This window comes from Piliocolobus tephrosceles, chromosome 12, assembly GCF_002776525.5.
Source record: "Piliocolobus tephrosceles isolate RC106 chromosome 12, ASM277652v3, whole genome shotgun sequence".
In the NCBI taxonomy this organism is placed as follows: domain Eukaryota; kingdom Metazoa; phylum Chordata; class Mammalia; order Primates; family Cercopithecidae; genus Piliocolobus; species Piliocolobus tephrosceles.
Window position 1 is genome coordinate 123,942,092 of NC_045445.1, and position 21,130 is coordinate 123,963,221.

A 21,130-nucleotide genomic window follows, 5' to 3' on the forward strand; every position below is an offset into this window, starting at 1 on the left:
AGGGGAGACCTGGAGGGAAGAAGGGAAGGGAGGAGAGAGAATTGAAACCTAAGAATTTTCATACCAGCTATCAAAATAATATTTTCCTTCTCTCTTTTATAAATATTAATAGGTTAAAGTTTGAAGTTCTTTGAGTAGGGCGAGAAATTTCAACAGCCTTTGGTCCACTTGCTGTAGACACCCCTCAAATCCTTGGCGTCCTTAGCAGAGTGAAGCAATCCTCTTCTCAAGTTAACATTTAATTATAATTGCAACCATCATGATGATTAAACCTCCCTTTTTGTCATTGTCTTTTCTTGGTATCATTCCTTTGGCTCCATTCACATGCTATAGACTGTGTATGAATCACAGAGTCTGTGCTTTTTGACTGTGGCGAAACCATAGGCAGCTTTTTGTTTATTCCCAGAATCAGTTCCAAAACAGCTGCTAAATGTTCGTCCTTGGTTCTGTCATCTTATTTCAGGGAATTGTAACAGCAGCATCTTCGGCTTTTAATTCTCCCAAAGAAAAAAAAAAACTCCCTAAGTTTGTGTGCTCTGTGTAGGTGCTAGTTAATGTCTTATTTCCTCTCATTTCCTTAATCAGGAAATTTCATAGTTCAGCAGCTGCAGGGTTCCCATTAATGTGGTTCTGACCAAGCTGTGTGAAACAGTCGACCATGAAAACAGCTGGCTTTGCAAGCCACTGAGTATTCTGAACTGAGACAGACCAGGAGCTGCCATTCAACACCGGTAAGGAAAGCAAGGACATTTTTCACAGTGATGATTCCATCTCTGGTAGAATCGATCTGCTGAAAAGTATTACATTAGGTCTTCCACCAACTGAGTAGCTTGGACATGAATTGGTGAGTTTTGTTTTAAGGAGATTTCCATGTGAAAAACTGCCATTGGATGATGGACACATTTAATACATTGTGGTATGAAAAAGCACTCAGAAAATCAAGACAAATTGTCTTTTCTTGGGTCAAGGTATTGCTTAGTTTAAAATTATTACTTGAAGGGCAACAGCTTACCAAAATGGCCATTTTCAAATGACATGAGCTATGTTTAAACTGCTTTTTACCAATGGTTTTCACACACCATACTTATATGTCGGAATAATCTGAGGAGAGCTTTGGAAGAAAAATACTGGTAATTGAACTCTACTCCTAAAGATCTCAATTCACTGGTCGGGGGTAAATTCTGGGCAGTGGTGTTTTATAAATGCCATCAAGAGATTACTGCCAGGCACGGTGGCTCACACCTGTAATGCCAGCACTTTGGGAGGCCAAGGTGGGTGGATCACCTGAGTTCAGGAGTTCAAGACCAGCCTGGCCAACATAGTGAAAACCCATCTCTGCTAAAAATATAAAAATGATCTGGGTGTGGCAGCACAGGACTATAGACCCAGCTGCTTGGGAGGCTGAGCCAGGAGAATCGCTTGAATCCAGGAAGTGGAGGTTGCAGTGAGCCAAGATCACACCACTGCACTCCAGCTTGGGTGACAGAGTGAGACTCTGTCTTTTAAAAAAAGAGATTCTAATGTACAGCCAGGATTAGAGCCACTGCTTTATGAAAATCACAACCACAGACAACTTTTGAGACCAATATGTTGTGTACAGGGTATGTACATTGCAGTTAAGTCAATTTTCTAATTGCCTGCCTTTTAAGTCGAATTTGTTCTCCTTCAATCAGAGATAATGAACCCATGACAAATAATCTTTGGCAAGCCTCAAACTCACTTTTTCACACTCAGCCTCCCTTCCCCCTCCCTCTCTGCCCAGGGAGACGCATATGTAATTTTCAGCCGGTACTATCTTGTAGACACCAAACATTCCCAGCCCAGTTCAGACTGCCCCCGATGGACTGGCTTATACATATATCATTCCCTGTTTGAGTAAATTAGGCTTCTCTCTTTCTCTCCTCAACCTACAACAGCGGGGAATCACCAAAATGGGGTCATACAAAGAAACTTCCAATATCCCGATTGACTATCTTTGTTCAGTATTCTCCATTTCAGGAGATGATCTCCAAATCTACCCTCTTGTTAGGCCAGTCACTTGGATTCCTCTTTGATTCTTTCCTTTCCCTCATCCCTCCCAATCATCGCGCTCTCTCTCTCTCTCTCTCTGAAGCATAACTAACATTCACCCGCTTCTCACCACCCCCACGGCCACCTGCCTGATCCAAGCTATTAACGCCTGCCACCTTGGTACTGCAGTTGTCTCCCGGATGTATCAGTCTCTCCCTCCCTCCTCCCTCCTCCCTCCTCCCTCCTCCCTCCTCCCTCCTCCCTCTCCCTCTCCCTCCTCCCTCCTCCCTCCTCCCTCCTCCCTCTCCCTCTCCCTCTCTCCTGCTCTTGCCCCATTCCACACCCAGCAGTCAATCTTTCTATATGGTGGTTCATAGACCACTTTCCTGCTGGAAACCTTACAATAGCTGCTTATTTATTTATGAGATGAAATCTCGCTCTGTCTCCCAGTCTGGAGTGCAGTGGTGCAATCTCAGCTCATTGCAAACTCTGCCTCCCAGGTTCAAGCCATTCTCCTGGCTCAGCCGCCTGAGCCGCTTGGACTACAGGCACACACCACCACAGCTGGCTAATTTTTGTGTTTTTGTGTTTTGTGTGTGTGTGTGTGTTTGTTGTTGTTTGTTTGTTGTTTGGTTTTTTGTTTGTTTTTGGTGAGTGTGTGTGTTTTTGTTGTTGTTGTTGTTTTGATTGAGACACAGTCTCGCTCTGTTGCCCAGGGTGGAGTGCAGTGGCACGATCTTGGCTCACTGCAACCTCTGCCTCCTGGGTTCAAGCAATTCTCTGCCTCAGCCTCCCGAGTAGCTGGGATTACAGGCACCCGCCACCATGCCCAGCTAATTTTTGTATTTTTAGTAGAGATGGGGTTTCACCATCTGGGCCAGGCTGGTCTTGAACCCCTGACCTCGTGATCTACCCGCCTCAGCCTCCGAAAGTGCTGGGATTACAGGCTTGAGCCACCGTGCCTGGCCATCAGCTTTTACTTAAGAAATCTACTAGATCCATTAGCTATTGTTGACACTAGCTCCATTAGCTATTGTTGACACATTTATCACTGGAGCTATTCTTGTAAGGTGTGTCAATTAGGGCCCTGGCTACAAATATAGAAACCAACTTAAGTGAACTTAACCAAAGCAAGAATTCATTATAAGGCTACTGGCCTGCCTTATGGAACTTACACAGTGAAGACCTAGAAAGGGATTAAAATCAAACTCATATTATTGGGAAGCTGGGGAATTGTATTTCCTCTCTCTCTCTCTCCTTTCTCTTTATCCTGCTTTTCTCTGCACAACTAATTCTTCTCTCTGCAGTTCAGCTTTCAGCACACCTGCCACTATTTCTGAGCTTTTACATCTCTGCTGTCTTAAAACCTAGATAGACCTTGAATGTCATAGAATTAAACTTCCAAATTTCCTGGAAAAGAGATTTTAGTTGCCCTTGGGTTAGATGCTGAAGCCAGGCAATTTTCTGTAGCCAATGAGGTGGGAATCAACGTACAAACACCCTCCAAGAGGTATCACTTTGAAAACCGGGGGCGGGGTGAGGGAGTTTAGAGAGAGAATTCCTGGTGACAGGGGTAATCACTGGTTTTTTGGCTGGGTAGATACCCCAAAATATATCCCCTAGAGGAGTCAAGTTGTTTACTGGGGCATGTTCATCCTCACACCCTCCTGGGTGTCTTTTTTGGGGGGACAGATTCTCACTCTGTCACCCAAGCTGGAGTGCAGTGGCGTGATCATGTTTCACTGCAACCTCTGTTTCCCAGGTTCAAGCAATTATCCTGCCTCAGCCTCCCAAATAGGTGAGATTACAGGCAGACACCACCAAGCCCAGCTAATTTTTGTATTTTTAGTAGAGATGGGGTTTCACCATGTTGGCCAGGCTGGTCCCGATCTCCTAACCTCAAGTGACCTGCCCACGTCAGCCTCCCAAAGTTCTGGGATTACAGGCGTGAGCCACCACACTTAGCCTCTTCCTGGGTGTCTTTTCTGTTTGTCCCCTATAGTCAGTTTACATCCAGGGGATCCCAGACTTATAAACTGGTTATTTAATTCCTGGAGGACAGCAGATGTAGAACTGGCACTCTATGTGAGGGAAAGAAGCGAAGATGATAAGTACTTTTATGCCACTGAAAGAAGAGAATTAAATCAAGGAAAGAACTAGTATATTTTAAAGCATCAAAGTGTGATACCTTATTTCTAAGGAAGAATTGGATTAAGAAAAGAATAAGGGTAGGACACAGAGGCTCACACCTGTAATCCCAGCACTTTGGGAAGCAGGGGCGGGTAGATCACTTGAGCCCAGGAGTTCAAAACCAGCCTGGTCAAAATAGGGAGACCCCATGTCTACCAAAAATATGTTTTTAATTAGCTGGGTGTGGTGACATGCGCCTACAGTCCCAGCTACTGAGGAGGCTGCAGTGGAAGGATCACTTGCCTGGGAGGTTGAGGCTGCAGCTAGACATGATCGTACCACTGCATTCCAGCCTGGGCAACAAATGGAGACCCTGTTTCAAAAAAAGAAAATAAGTATATAATAAATATGAAAGTTTGGATTCTTTAAAATTGTTACCTTTTAGTCCTTTTGCAAATCAAATGACTTAGCCACCAAGAGATTCTTTTGTAATGTGATCAATCTTACTTCATTGCTAATATGGCAAGTTCAAATGGTGATATATTTCTAAGATTGCGGATTGTTTCTCCGTCCTTATGCTCAGCTGTATGAAGCATTATCTTCTAACATTGCTGCTTGAAGCTATGAAAATATACCCATAAATATATTTGAATTAAAAAATAAGTGGTTGAATTTGGGTTTCTGATTTCAAGATCTTATGTAATAATGCCATGCAAGATAGAACAATAGGCATTTTATTTGCAGGTTAATATTTGCAGCCTAATGGTTAGAGCCCTGTGATATGGTTTGGCTGTGTCCCCACCCAAATCTCATCTTGAATTGTAGCTCCCCATGTATTATGGGAGGCACCCGGTGAGAGGTGATTGATTCATGGGGGTGGGATTTTCCCATGCTGTTCTCGTGATAGTGAATAAGTCTCACAAGATCTGATGGTTTTATAAAGGGCAATTCCCCTGCACACTCTCTCGCCTGCTGCCGTGTAAGACATGCCTCTGCTCCTCCTTCACCTTCCACCATGATTGTGAGGCCTCCTCAGCTGTGTGGAACTGTGAGTCTATTAAACCTCTTTTTCTTTATAAATTACCCAGTCTTGGGTATGTCTTTATTAGTAGCATGAGAACAGACAAATATATTCTTGTTTCTATCTCTTACTTAGCTATGTGATCATCAACAAAACATTTAATTTCTTAGAAATTAAATTTAGGAAATTAAATTTAGAAATTAACATTCCTAGTTAAATTAGGAATGTGAATAGTGAATAGCTTGCCTGTGAGGAGTTGGGTGAACAATGGAGTCTATCTGTTAGGAATTGTGTTTGATTGTGAGCAACAGAATCTCTGACTAAATAGTGGCTTCCTCAGATCAGGAGATGATTTTTTTCTCACTGACAAGAAAGCCCAGACGTAGGTGGTCACTGGCCTTGGAGAAGGGGCTCAAAGATTTCAGAGCTGAGGTCTTTGTAGTTCCATGACCTTTCTCTCATGATCCCAACATAGCTGCTGCAGGCTTAGCCATCACGTCTATATTTCTGGCAGGCAAAAGGAAGGAGGGGTGATGACTGAATCAAGAAAGCAAAAGCTTTCCCAGATGTTTAAGGCGGGGTAGGCTAAGTGCTATAACAAGCAAGCCCTACTCATGAGTGGATTAACACAATAGAAATTTATTTCTCACTCTTGCCAAGGCCAATTGATAGCAGGGAGCAGGAGTTACGGGGAGAAGACGGGATGTAGCTCTGCTCAGTGTGGTCCTGCAGGGACCAGTTTAGAAGATGTGGCTTCCAGGGTCATAATAGGCATGAACGTGATGCCAGCAGATGCGGGGAGAGAGAGAGCATGGGGAATTGTGTAGGAAGGTTTATGAATCAGGTCTAGAATCAAGGTATATTTTTGCTCACATTTTATTGGCCAGACTTCAGTCACATGGGTCCACATATATTCAAAGGGAGCCAGAAAATATAGTCCCCAAATGGGCAGTTCTTCCCAGCAGCATCTCTATGCCATGGAAAGGGAACATGAATCTTTGAGGGTACTGCTAACTATCTCTGCCACATTGGAAATTCACCGCAACTTGCACAGAAATTATATTGCCTAAAGATATGACACTTGATCAGCCCTGGTTGCAATAAACGCTGGGAAATGAAATTTTCAGCTGGTATCATTGAAACCTTGGGTAGCTCGGGTTTCTCTTAGGAAGAAGAGGAAGACATGTAGGCAACTAGCAGTGTTTGCCACATGTAAAAAGGTATTTAGCACAGTGCCCAGCACTTAGTAAATACTCAATAAATGCTAGCTATTGTCATTGCTATATCTTTCTCAGGGAAAGATATACTCTCTTACCCATTTGCCTCTCCTACTGTAAGTTAACTTTCTTGGCATTCTGGTTTGTTGAGCGTTAAACCTAGAATCAGAAGACCTGGATTTAAATCTTAGCTTGGCCCTTTAATATCTTCTCTGGGCCTTAGCTTTTTTTTTTTTTTTTTTTTTTTTTTTTTTTTTTTTTTTTTTTAAGTAGAGATGGGATTTCACCATGGTGGCCAGGCTGATCTCAAACTCCTGACCTCAAGTGATCCGCCTACCTCAGCCTCCCAAAGTGCTGAGATTACAGACATGAGCCACGGTACCCAGCCAAGGCCTTAGTTTAATTGAGAAATTGGAGAGAATTATACCTGCCTCACAAGTTTGTTGTGTGAATTAACTGAGACGATGTGCTTGACTGAGCCAAAAGCATTATTTCACACATAATGCAGACATAATATTAAAACTGAGTCTCTAATTGGAAGCAACCCAGATGCCCATTGTGTAAGTTTCCTAGGGCTATGTATTCATCCATTCATGAGAATGGATTAATTGCTATAAAGAACTACCTGAGACTGGTTAAGTTATAAAGAGGCTTAATAGACTCACAATTCTGCAAGCTGTACAGGAAACATGGCTGGGGAGGCCTCAGGAAACTTTCTATCGTGGAGGAAGGCAAAGGGGAAGCAGGCTTGTCTTACGTGGCCGGGGGAGGAGGAAGAGAGAACAGGGGGAGGTGCTACAGTGTTTTAAACAGCCAGATCTCAAGAACTCACTACCACGAGAACAGCAAGGAAGAAATCTGCCGCCATGATCCAATCACCTCCCACCAGCTCCTATTCCAATACTGGGGATTACAATTCAACATAAATATTTGGGGAGGGACATAGATCCAAACCATATCAGGCTGCCATAACAAAATTCCACAAACTGGGTGACTTCACACACAGATTTATCCTCTCACAGTTCTGAAGGTTTGAAGTCCAAAATCAAAGGCTGGCATGACCATGCTACCCCTGAAGGCCCTAGGGGAGAACCTTCCCTGCCTCTTTCAATTTCTGGTGGTGACTGGCAAACCTTGGACTTCTGTGGCCTGCAACTGCATAACTCCAGCCTCTGCCTCTGTCGTCACGTGGCATATTCCCTGTGTGTTTCTGTCCCTCTTCTCTTATGAGGATACTACAGTCATATTGGGTTAAGAGCTCACCGTGCTCCAATATGACCTCATCTTATCTCATTACATCTGCAACAACCCTATTTCCAAATAAGGTCACGTTCTGAGGTACTGGTGGTTAGGACTTCAACATAACTTTTTTTTTTTTTTTTTTTTTTGGAAGCCAGCACAATTCAATCTATAACATTCATCAAACGATGAATGGAAAAATAAAACTTGGGATAGCCACATAATGGAATATTATTTGCCTATTAAAAAGGAATGAAGTGTTACAACATTGATGAACCTTGAAAAACATGCTAAGGGAAAGATGTCAGACACAAAAGGACACATATTATTCCATATTAAGTGTCCAGAATAGGCAAATTTCTCTTATTTTTATTTTATTTTATTTTTGAGACAGTATCTCACTCTGTCACCCAGGCTGGAGTACAGTGGCATGATATCGGCTCACTGCAACCTCCTCCTGCCAGGTTCAAGCAATTCTCCTGCCTCAGCCTCCCGAGTAGCTGGGACTACAGGCATGCACCACCTTGCTTGGTTAACTTTTGTATTTTTCAGTAGAGACAAGTTTTCTCCATATTGGCCAGGTTGGTCTCAAGCTCCTGACCTCAGGTGATCCACCCGCCTCGGCCTCCCAAGTGCTGGGATTACAGGCATGAGCCACCACACCCGACCCAGAATAGGCAAATCTAGAGAGATGGAACTTCGCACATTAGTGGTTGCCAGGGGCTGGGGGAGGTGAGACTGGGGAGTGACTGCCAAAAGGTACCAGTTTCTTCTAACGGGACAAAAATGTTCTAAAATTGACTGTGGTGGTGGTTGTACAAGTCTGTGAATATACTAAAAATTATTGAATTGTACATCTTAAATCAGTAAATTATATGAATTATATCTCAAAGTTGTGATAAAATACAAAGCAATCTCATGAGCTAGCAGAAATCAGCTTTCTAGAGTTGCATCACCATATTCTTATTTCACTAAGCAGAACGTTTTCCAGGTTCATCCATGTTGTAGCATGTATGAGACTTTCCTTCCTTTTTAAGGCTGAATGATATTATAGGTATATGCTACATTTTATTTGCCCATTCATTGGTGGATAGACACAACAAGAGGTTGTGTCCACCTTTTGGCTATTGTGAATAATGCTGCTATGAACATCGGGGTACAAATAGCTGTTTGAATTCCTGCTTTCAATTCTTTTGAACTGAAAATATGTCGGAGCAGAATTGCTGGGTCATGTGATAGTTCTGTGTTTAATCTTTTGAGGAACTGCCGAACTCTTTCCCACAGCAGCTGCACCATTTTACAATCCCACCAACAATGCACGAGGGTTCCAATTTCTCCACATCCTTAATAACACTTGTTATTTTCATTTTTTTTCCTTATAAATCCTAGTAGGTGAGAAGTGGCATCTCATTGTGGCTTAGGAGACAGCAATTTCTAGACTGATCAATTAAAAATATGCTGTATATTTCGTGTGTCTTGGTTTCAACCAAGTGTCTGACATCCTTTTGGACAGGAGGGAGACATGTAATTGGATGATAGTAGATATAAGTGATTGCTTAGTTGATTAAAAAAACTATTTCCGGGCCAGGTGCGGTGGCTCAAGCCTGTAATCCCAGCGCTTTGGGAGGCCGAGACGGGCGGATCACGAGGTCAGGAGTTCGAGACCATCCTGGCTAACACGATGAAACCCCGTCTCTACTGAAAAATACAAAAAGCTAGCCGGGCGAGGTGGCTGGCGCCTGTAGTCCCAGCTACTCGGGAGGCTGAGGCAGGAGAATGGCATAAACCCGGGAGGCGGAGCTTGCAGTGAGCTGAGATCCGGCCACTGCACTCCAGCCTGGGCGACAGAGTGAGACTCCGTCTCAAAAAACAAAAAAAAAAAAAAACAAAAAAAAACAAAAACAAACAAAAAAAAAACTATTTCCGTACCAGGAGTGAGATCAAAAGTGATATGCCCCAGGTTGACCCTAATCTATTCAACACTTTTATTAATGGATATTTTATCAGTAGTGTAGATAAAGACATAGAAGGCATGCATATGAAATCTGTAAAGCTAAGATCCTAGAGGAGCAACTGTGAAAAGTAATAAGAACCTCACTGAACTGGGCTACAGATCAAAAGAAATTGATAAAATCTACCAAAGAGAAATAGAAAGTCCCAACTGAGGTCCAAAAGACAGTGTCCCCCAAAATGTCATGTCTACCCATGTATTAGTCTGTTCTCATGCTGCTAATAAAGACATACCCAAGACTGGGTAATTTATAAAGGAAAGAGGTTTAATTGACTCACAATTTAGCATGGCTAGGAGGCCTCAAGAAAATTAATGTATTTAATGGCACTGAACTGTACACTTAAAAATGGTTAAGATGGTGAACTTTTTTACAATCATGGCAGAAGGTGAAGCAAACACGTCCTTCTTCACATGGCATCAGGAAGGAAAATGAGTGCCCAGTGAAGGGGGAAGCCCGTTATAAAACCATCAGATCTCGTGAGAACTCACTATCATGAGAACAGGATGGGGGAACCCCCCACCCCTTCATGATTCAATTATCTCCACCTGGTCCCTCCCATGACACACAGGGATTATGGGACGTACAATTCAGGATGAGATTTGGGTGGGGACACAGTCAAACCATATCAACCCAGAACCTCAGACCTTATTTGGAAGTAGTTTTTGCAGATGAAATCAGTTAAAATGAGGTGATACTGGGTTGGGGAGGGGTGGCACTAAATCCAATATGACTGGTACCTTACAAGAAGAGGAGAAAGAGGGATGCTGACCGTGTGAAGATGGAGAAAGACACTGGAGTGATGTAACTGAATGCTGAGGAATGCCAAGAATTGCTGGCAACCGCCAGAAGCTAGAAAGAAGCAAAGAAAGAATCTTCTCTGGAGCTTTTGGCCCTGCCAACACCTTGATTTCAAACCTCCATGCACCTTGCCCGAAAGACTGTTTCTCTGGGTCTGTCTCCCTTCCCTTCATCTTTACTTTTCAAGAAGGAATACTTCTGGCCAGGTACAGTGGCTCATGCCTGTAATCCCAGCACTTTGGGAGACTGAGGTGGGAGGATCACTTGAACCCAGGAGTTCAAGACCAGCCTGGGCAACATGGCGAAACTCCATCTCTACCAGAAAATACAAAGAAAAAAAAAAGGAATACTACTTTCTGAGGTGACCCTTTCCTGGCCCCTGTCAGCCCCCAAATCAGCAGGCCATTTCTTCTGTTTCCAGCTGCCCTGGGCTTAAATACTAATGTGTTATATTAACGGAAGAAAATGGAACTGAAAGAAAGTTTGCCTAATTTGTAAAATAAAAATGAGTTTCGATCCCGGTAGCTTATGTATTATTCTTGTGAGGACTGAGTTTCCATCGATCATCTTTTCCATGGCAGTCGAGTGTGAAATATGGCGAAGTTAGAAATGTAATTGTGTAGACATAAAAAATTGCATCTCGATAACCATCATTGGGACACTTTTCTCAAGATGCTATCTCGGTGTCCTTCAGAGCAATAACGATATCAATTGAGAATGTAACAGAAGCAACTTAAATGTTATGCCTCGTTTACTTCTGGTGAGCCTAGTGTGCTTCAGAGCTATTGCTCATGACATAAGGTACTGTCAGGCTGGAAACGCTTCAAGACCATTAAAAGAAAATGCCAGCCATTCCTGCTGTTCAAATATTCTTCAACTTCTAATTTAAGGCACCCACACCTAAGAATGTAATTGTGTTATTCTCTCTGATAGCTGGAATCTATCTAAGCCAAATGCCTGGGAATTAGGGACTATTGGGTCTACAGGAGTCCGGAAAGCAAATGAGGTAGATAAAACGTGTTATTTTGTACCGGCACGTTCAACATTTGCGCTCTGTTACCGTTTTCTGTGTTAAAAATGTATTCAAAGATGAAAGTGCCTGAAGGGTCTTTTCTCAGCTGAATTGAAGGAGGAGGTTGGCGAAATGCATAAACCGCCTCAGGATCTAAACTTAGAAATCTGAAAGAGAAAAACCCATACACCCGTACTCAGAATTCTTTTCCACACTAAATTCTCTCGAGTTGATTGTCCTTTTTTTATTTTATTTTATTTTATTTTATTTTATTTATTTTTTTATTTTATTTTATTTTTTTATTTTATTTTATTTTATTTTATTTCATTTTATTTTTTGAGATGGAGTCTCGCTCTTGTTGCCCAGGCTGGAGTGCAATGGCACAATCTTGGCTCTCTGCAACCAACCACCGCCTCCCAGGTTCAAGCGATTCTCCTGCCCCAGCCTCCCAAGTAGCTGGGATTACAGGCATGTGCCACCACACCTGGCTAATTTTGTATTTTTAGTAGAGATGGGGTTTCACCATGTTAGTCAGGCTGGTCTCGAACTCCTGACCTCAGGTGATCTACCCACCTTGGCCTCCTGATTGTCCACTTTTGATTCAGAAAGTTGTCATCTCAATAAAGTAGGTCCCCCATACCTCTCCATTCTCTCCCTGATGAGCAAGTGAGACCACAGTTTGAGAAAGGCAAGTTGAATCAGAAAAGGGTAATTTTAAAAGCAAATGCTGTGAAAAGGTGAAGCTTCCCCTTCACAAGGGGAAATTATTTCTGTTTAATGCCTGCCTTGGGAGGGATACACTTTAGGTTCAGGGACCCCACTGGCACATCAGGGCTTTGACTGGGACACAGTGCCAATTCAAACTGTCACGCAGTACAGGGAGGGAAAAAAGCCCAAATCAGTTTCTATTCTTTAGTAGAAAGCAATACTGTAGTTTAAATTAGCAAGGCGCTGCTGAACCACTATTTAAAATGCGTTTGCACTGACATCCCAAGAAAGGATTTTTTTTCTTGTTTAATTGCACTGTCAGTGTGGAACGCTTTCACTTAAAACCATTCTGAGGTAGACCTTTTAATAGAAAGTGACAATTTAAATTGCCATGATAGCAGCGTAAATGGTGCTTAAAGTCATTACTAAACTGATGTCGCAGTTGGCTTCAGACCAGTTTGTTAAAGCCGAAGAAAAGGTGTTGGGGGAAGGGAGGAAAGTAACTAAATGGTGAATCATTACTTCCTTTTATATTCATTGTAATAACATTAGCTGTGATGAAGTCATCTGGCTCCCAATGGATGTAATATACATTTCTATTGAATTCTACATTATTCCATTCTAACATTGCCCTGATTAGTGTCGATTACTGAGGAACTGCTTCAATCACAGGCATCTATTTCTCTGCAGTTTTTCTTGTCTTCATTCCCGTGGTCCAAAGATAGGTTCTTTTGCTTCCATTTTCTGGTTTGCGTTCTGAAACGTGAGTCTTGGTTTTATCTGTGGCCTTTCTTTACTCTTGCTATAATAAGTTAGATTCTCTTGGCAACCCTTGGAAATATCTCTCACTAGCTTTCATGAAGAACCAATTGGAACATATGAGATGAGGTCAAGGCCACCTGAATGGGGTCATTGGTCAAACCTGATTGGTTTAACCGAACCAACTGGTTTGCCAAACCCTTGTTTCAACATCTGGGGGCCCAGTGGGTGGGGCACCGTAAAATGTCAGGCAGTTACTGGGTCCGTGAACCTGGAAAGGAACTCATAGGTGGGTTAAGGTTGAGTTTGGTACGTTGGCAACAGTGGGGAGGGATGATGGTGGGGATCGGGAGGGACAGACGACAGAAGCTTGTGAGTTAGTAACCACTCAGCCACTTTCACGGTCTCCCACTGGTTTGTCTTGCTTCTGAAACATACCCCCATAAGAGTAAATCAATCAGGTGTTTTAGGAACAATAGGTAAACTACTTTATTTTATGATTACCATGTTAAAATATACTGCACACTCCTTTTTATTATGTACAAATTACCTCAAAGAGCCAACAATTGTAGTTGGGCTCACAGTAGGGAAACATACTTCACGTTTTAAATTTAAAACATTATATTTAGGATGAGGTTTTTGAATAGTTTCCTGAGGTCATACAACTGAGGAGCTCTGAGAACAACTCTATACCCTTCAAAATTTCCCTAAGTCACACATTGCAATTTCTGAAATTTCTATCATTCAAAATTGGAGGAAATTATGGTGATCATCAAAGGTATGACATTAGGGTCTTAATTTGGGGATCTTAGAATAGGTTATAGAGAGGCCATGAAAAACCGGCCTCTGAGTTTTGTGTATATGTGTGGAGATGCATGACGCAGGAAAGAGGGCTCATTTTTTTTTAAATCACGTTTGCAAAGGAGATTGCAAACCAAAAATAGTTAACAACTACTCATCCAATCTGACTTTACTAAAAGCTAGAAAACAGAGACCCAGAGAGGTGACTGACTTGCCAAAGTCACTCTGATAGCTATTGGCCAGTCTACAGAAACTTGGTCTCTGATTCGTGGTCCAAAACTACTTTTTAATTTTTTCCCAATCGTTGCTTTTGGAAAACAATAGATCTGCAATGCTGCAGTTTTCTGAAAGCCACTCTCCTGGCAACCCCAACTCCGTGGAATATAACTCTCCCTGGCAGAGGCAAAAGAGGCCTCAGAGCCACTGAAATTACTATTACAACACTCGTGCACTTTGGCCCATGAGAGAAGCCCCCGAGAGATCACTGAACACCCAATTCATTTACTTAACAAATATTTACCAAGCTAAATACTTACCAATGTTTTATTTGTACATTACTCTGGCAAATTTTGTTATCCAGTTTCACTGAAAATAGGGAATTAGATGAAAGAGGACAGCAAAAGGCAGGGATATTGATCCAGAGTTTGAGATATTCACTCACAGACTGACAGCAGAAGGAGAGCAAGAACATGGCCATACAACGATGTCTCTGCACCAGGAAGCAGACCATAAAAGACTTCTCACATAGTCTGTTTGTGAATGTAGGGTTGGGCAGAGTGCGTTTCAGAAAGTTCATCATTTAAAGGATTAAAATGTATGCCATGAGACGATAGATAGATAGATATGATAGATATTTATATCTCAATGTCTTCACATCAGATAAACTTAGGTCTTGGACACTGGTATCTATCACCTTAGCCACCATAAGGTAATTCTCAAAACAGAAAGGGGGAGGAAGTGTAACATAAATAAGCTTGCGGTGTGTTTGAAAAGCTGAGTCCATTGGAGGAAACTGAGTCCTGGGATCCAGAAAGGAGTCTCTTGTGTTTGAAGGGTCAAAGGAGAGAAACTGCCTGTTGGATTGGGACAGTAGTTAGTGGAGAAGACAATCTAAGTGTCTTCAGAGAGGGTTTGTGTTTAGGGGATACAGGATGAGCCACCTGGTGCTGTTGAACTCCCTAGGACTGGAAAAGGGGCAATAGTTGTGAATTTCACAAAATATGGATACCTGGACCATCCTGGGTCCAGCACTTCTAAGACATCAGGGCACTGGAACAGACAAACTTGTGTGACTGATGGGACCAGACACAAAGAACTGTGACCTATAGGTTGTGATATGGTTTGGCTCTGTGTCCACACCCAAATCTCATGTCAAATTGTAATCCTCGCATGTCAAGAGAGGGACCTGGTTGGAGGTGATTGGATCATGGAGGTGGATTTCCCCCATGCTGTTCTCATGATAGTGAGTTCTCGTGAGATCTGATGGTTTACGAGTGTGGTACTTCCCCCCCACTCCCCCCCGCACTCGCTCGCTCTCCTGCTCTGCCGTGGTAAAACGTGCTTGCTTCCCTTTCGCCTTCTGCATGATTGTAAGTTTCCTGAGACCTCCTAGCCATGCTTTTGTACAGCCCACAGAACTGGGAGTCAATTAAACCTCTTTTCCTCATAAATTAACCAGTCTCAGGTAGTTCTTTATAGCTGTGTGAGAACAGACTAATGCAGGCTGGGTGCAGTGGCTCACATGTGTAATCCTAGCACTTTGGGAGGCTGAGACAGGAGGACTGCTTGAGTCCAGGAGTTTGAGAGCAGCCTGGGCAACATAGCGAGACCCCCATCTCTACAAAAAACAAAAAACAAACAAACAAAAAAACCCTGTGACCTATGGATGTCCATGTGCCATGAGTCGGGTACCCTTGGTTGAGCAAATCACAGAGAGAGTGGGGACACACTGGCCTAGGATAGGAGCTGGGTCCGGGGAACTTCACAGCAGCAAGAGTAACAACATTGGTCGGCAGCCACAGGAGACCAATGTTCTTCGTAACACTGGAAGGCAGAAAGAAGCAACCACAGCAATGCCAGCACCAGGCAGCAGTCAGCCAGGACCTTCTGTGTGGACTGCGTAAGGCCTGCAATGTTCTCTGACTGCCTGGAGGAGTACGGAGGAGCCTGAGAAGTTGCCACTGGGTTTCCTGACCACCAGGCATATGCCGGCCTGAATCCTTTTTTTTTTTGAGACGGAGTCTCCCTGGCTGGAGTGCAGTGGTGTGATCTCGGTTCACTGCAACCTCCGCCTCCTGGGTTCAAGCGATTCTCCTGCCTTAGCTTCCCGAGAAGCTGGAATTACAGGCATGCACCACCATACCAGGCTAATTTTTTTTTTTTTTGTATTTTTAGTAGAGATGGGGTTTCACCACATTGGCCAGGCCAGTCTCGAACTCCTGACCTCAAGTGATCCACCCGCCTCAGCCTCGCATGGTGCTGAGATTACAGGTGTGAGCCACCACACCCAACCATGCCTGAATCTATCTTAATTGAAGTTGGAAAAATGAAACAGACGTGACCTGTTTATACTCTGAAGTTTGTAAAAGAGTCCACAATGAGAATACTAACCCTCAAAAGCTGTACAGAACTACAAATTAATGAAGTGTCTTCACAAGCATCTTCTTATGTGGCCATCACAGAAGTCCTGTGAGATGAGTATGGGGTTGACATTATTTTCTCTATTTATTAGATGAAGAAATTGAGGCTTTGTGCAGCCAAATGAATTGCTCCAAATCACATAATTATTAAGTGGTAGGCCAGGTGCAGTGGATCACACCTGTAATCCCAGCACTTTGGGAGGCCAAGGTAGGTGGATCACTTGAAGTCAGGAGTTCAAGACCAGCCTGGCCAACATGGTGAAACCCTGTCTCTACTAAAAATACAAAAGTTAGGTGTGGTGGCAGGTGCCTGTAAGCCCAGCTACTCGGAAGGCTGAGGCAGGAGAATCACTTGAACCTGGAAGGTGGAGGTTGCAGTGAGCCGAGATAGCACCACTGCACTGCAGCCTGGGTGACAGAGCGAGACGCTGTCTCAAAAAAAAAAAGTAGTAAAGCTCTGGTTAACAGTCAGATATTTTGACCTTAGGCCCTTAGGCCAGTGGTCTTCTATTATGCCATGATGCCTCTTCAAAAAGGAGGGATAGACCCTTTTTGTGGTTCGTAAGGTTGATTAGTGGGTTCTCATGACACTGCGTGAGATGTGCCTCCCTCAAACCTCATTACAACACCGGTGCATTAATCATCTGAGGTAGAAAAACGGGGAGCTGGGCACAGTGGCTCACGCCTGTAATCCCAGCACTTTGGGAGGCTGAGGCAGGCCAGTCACCTGAAGTCAGGAGTTTGAGATCAGCCTGGCCAACATGGGGAAACCCCGCCTCTCCTAAAAATACAAAATTAGCCAGGCATGGGGGCACACTCCTGTAATCCCAGCTACTCAGGAGGCTGAGGCAGGAGAATCGCTTGAATCCAGGAGGTGGAGATTGCAGTGAGCCACCACTGCACTCCAGCCTGGGTGACAGAGTGAGACTCCATCTCAAAAAAGGAAAAAGGGGGAGAGGGGGAGGTATATGGGCCCACCCAAAAATTTCAGAATTTTCCCTGATGCTAGTCTGGAAGGAGTGAATGACAGTGCAGGGTTTTATTCCTAAATAACTTCAGTTTAGCCCCAGTTGTTTTTCTTGCATTAGTCCAGAACACCCACTCAAAGAAAACCGGCTGAGTGCAGTGGCTCCTGCCTGTTATCCCAGCACTTTGGGAGGCTGAGGCAAGTGGGTCACTTGAGCCCACGAGTTCAAGATCAGCCTGGACAACAATGCTAGATCCCTTCTCTACAAAAAATTTAAAAAATTAGTTGGGCTTGTTGGCACACACCTGTAGTCCCAGCTACTTCAGGCGGCTGAGGTGGGAGGATTGCTTGAGCCCAGGAGGTGGAGGCTGCATTGAGGCGTGATTGCACCGCTGCACTCCAGCCTGGGCAACACAGCAAGACCCTGTCTCCAAAAAAGAAGAAAACCTCCCTCCACACAGCTGGGCTGTCCAGCTGCTCCTGAGTCAGGTAGGTCCAGCCCCACGTCTGCGCATGGGGTGCCCCCTGCCTGGATGGCTTGCACCCTGACCAGCCCCTGCCACCCCCACATCCCACACTTGTCATAGAAGTGGATGCTACGTTTAGTTCATTGGGATGTCTCCATTACCACTACCATCTTGCACCGTTACGTATCTGGATTGTTGGTGTAGAATTTGTCTTCCTGTCTAGAGTGGCAGCTCTTTGAGGTCAAGGGCCCTTGTTTCCGTCACCTTTGGTTCTCAATGGTGCCTACTTCATAGGAAGGGGCCAGTAAAATTCTTCAAATAAATGCTTTTTCTTTTGTCTCAAGCATACAGCAGGTGCTCAACAAATATTTGCTAATTGCCTCATTGGTAATATCCTAGTCTGTAGCCAACTCCTCCCTCTTCAGAATGGGCCTTTGAAAAGGGCATATTTTGCCGGGCACAATGGCTCATGCCTGTAATCCCAACACTTTGGGAGGCCGACGCAGGTGGATCATCTGAGGTCGGGTGTTCGAGACCAACCTGGCCAATGTGGTGAAACCCCGTATCTACTAAAAATACAAAAATTACCCTCATGCCTGTAATCCCAGTCACTCAGGAGGCTGAGGCAGGAGAATCACTTGAACCCGGGAGGCGGATGTTGCAGTGAGCCGAGATCACACCATTGCACTCCAGCCTGGGCGACAGAGGAAGACTCTGTCTCAAAAAAAAACAAACAAACAAACAAGAAATGCACATTCCCAGGCTGGGCAACATAGCAGGACCTCATCTCTACTTAAAAAATTTAAAAATCAGCTGGGTGTGGTGGCACATACCTGTAGTCTCAGCTACTCAGGAGGCTGAGACCAAGGACTCCTTGAGCCAGGGAGGTCAGTGCCACAGGGAGCTGTGACTGTGCCACCGCACTCCAGCCTGAGCAACAGGCTGACACCCTGTCTCAAAAAATAAATAAATAAATAAATAAATAATAAAATAATACATTAAAAGGGCACATTCTGTGACTCAGTCACGCTGTTAGAGTCACAATAAGTCATGTCATGCTTCATCAGCAAGTCGCCTCAGTCCAACAGTGGTATTGGGTATTTTCTCATGCCCGATTCAAACCTCTGTAGGCTTGAGTGGGTGGCATTTTGGGGGCCATGTCGCCATTATTCATCCACTCATCCAGTCAAGCAACCAAGCATTCATACATTTAGTTATTCATTCATTTGTTTAAAAAATAGCAAAAATAGCACCTACTACACATTAGACATATGGTAACGTAACTGCTAGTTTCATTATATACTTCTGAGCCTCTAGAATCTCTAAATGGATAAACTTCCTATATAAGTGATATTCTGGTAATATATAGACAATAAACAAATGAGTAAGATACATGGTATTTTAGATAGTGATATATGCTAAGAAAACAGGAAAAGGGATATGAAATGTCAGGGGATGGATTTTTTTTTCCAGACAGAATCTCGCTGTGTCACCCAGGCTGGAGTGCAGCAGCACGATCTCTGCTCACTGCAACCTCTGCCTCCCAGGTTCAAGCAATTCTCCTGCCTCAGCTTCCTGAGTAGCTGTGACTATAGGTGCCCACCACCACGCCCGGCTAATTTTTATATTTTTAGTAGAGGTGGGGTTTCAGCATGTCGGCCAGGCTGGTCTCGAACTCCTGACCTCAAATGATCTGCCACCTCAGCCTCCCACGGTGTTGGGATTACAGGCATGAGCCTCCATGCTGGCCTCAGGAGATGGATGTTTATATCCTACATAAGTTGGCCAGGGAACCAAAATCTGTATTAGTCGTGGTTCTCCAGAGAAACAGAAAATACCAATAGGATGAAAAAATGAGGTGGTGGGGAGAAAGAGAGATTGAAGTCTGCAGGGCAGGCCAGAAGACTGGAGATCCAGGGCAGAGTTGATGTTTCCGCTGGAGTCTAAAGGCAGACTGGAAGTAGAATTCCTTCTTCCTGGGGGGACTGTGCTCATTTTTTTCCCCCAAGGCCTTCAGCTGATTGAATGAGGCCCACCCATATGATGGTGTGTAATCCACTTTGCTCAAAGTCTACAGAGGAGGTGGCTTTGACGAAAAAAAAAAAAATCTGCAGAAAGCGAGGAAGTGAATCATGCAAATAAACCTCTGGGAAAAAGAAATCTAGGTAGCATGAGAAGCAAGTCCAAAGGCCTTGAGGTAGACGTGTGCTGGGCACGCTGCTGGAATAGAGGGACTGTGATGGTTCATAGTGTCAATTTGATTGGATTGAAGGATGCAAAGTGTGGTTCCTGGGTGTGTCTGTGAGGGTGTTGCCAAAGGAGATTAACATCTGAGTCAGTGGACTGGCAGAGGCAGACCCGCCCTCAATCTGAGTGGGCACCATCTAATCAGCTGCCAGTGTGGCTAGAAAAAAGCAGGTGGGAGAAGATGGAAGAGCAGACTGGCTGAGTCTTCTGGCCTTCATCTTTCTCCCATGCTGGATGCTACCTGCCCTCAAACATCGGGCTCCAAGTTCTTCAGCTTTTGGACTCTTGTACTTAGTGGACTCTTAGACCAGTGGTTTGCTGGGGCTCTTGGGCCTTTGGCCACAGACTGAAGGCTGCACTGTCAGCTTCCCTACTTTTGAGGTTTTGGGACTCAGACTGGCTTCCTTGCTCCTCAACTAGCAGACTGTCATGGGACTTTGCCTTGCGATCGTGTAAGTCAATACTCCCTAATAAACTCCCTTTCATAGATACATCTATCCTATTAGTTCTGTCCCTCTAGAGAACCCTGACTAATACAGTGACCAAGGGTGGGAGCAATGGGAGATTTGAAGTCCAGTACGCAGAGCATGTTGGACCTTGCAGGTCTTAAGAACAACTCGAGTGTTACTCTGAGAAAATGGAGCAGATGGACTGAACAAAGGAATAACGCTATTTGACTTATGTTTTAACAAGATTGTTGGCAGCTGTGGTGAGAACAGAGTGCAGGTCGCAAGGACAGAAGCAAGAAACAGGTTGGGAGGCTATTTCAATAGCCCAGGTGAGAACTGGTGGTGGCTTAGATCTTGGTAGCAGTCAGAGACAGAGGGAAAGGTCAAGGGAAATGGCTGAATTCTGTCGATCGTCTGGAAATATAGCCAAGAAGATTTGCTGACAGGCTGGATATGGGTTGTGGGAGAAAGGAAGGAATTGAGGATGACACTAAGGTTTGTGTCCTGAGCCACGGCATCTGAGGTGAGGTGAGGAAGTTTGCAGGAGTAGCTTGAAGTAGAGGGCAGGGTACACATCCAAAACTCTGCTGGGGACAGGCAAGCGGGGTGCCTAACACATACCAGATGGAGATGTCTAGTAGACAGTTGGATGTA

The 21,130-nt window shown here is 44.1% G+C and overlaps 1 non-coding gene across 1 annotated transcript; it reads left to right on the plus strand.

The window, feature by feature from the left end:
- Window positions 1–16,891: 16,891 nt before the first annotated feature.
- Window positions 16,892–16,996, plus strand: LOC111536295. Its single transcript, XR_002729699.1, has one exon. It is a non-coding gene; the product is annotated as a small nucleolar RNA U13 (small nucleolar RNA).
- Window positions 16,997–21,130: the final 4,134 nt, after the last annotated feature.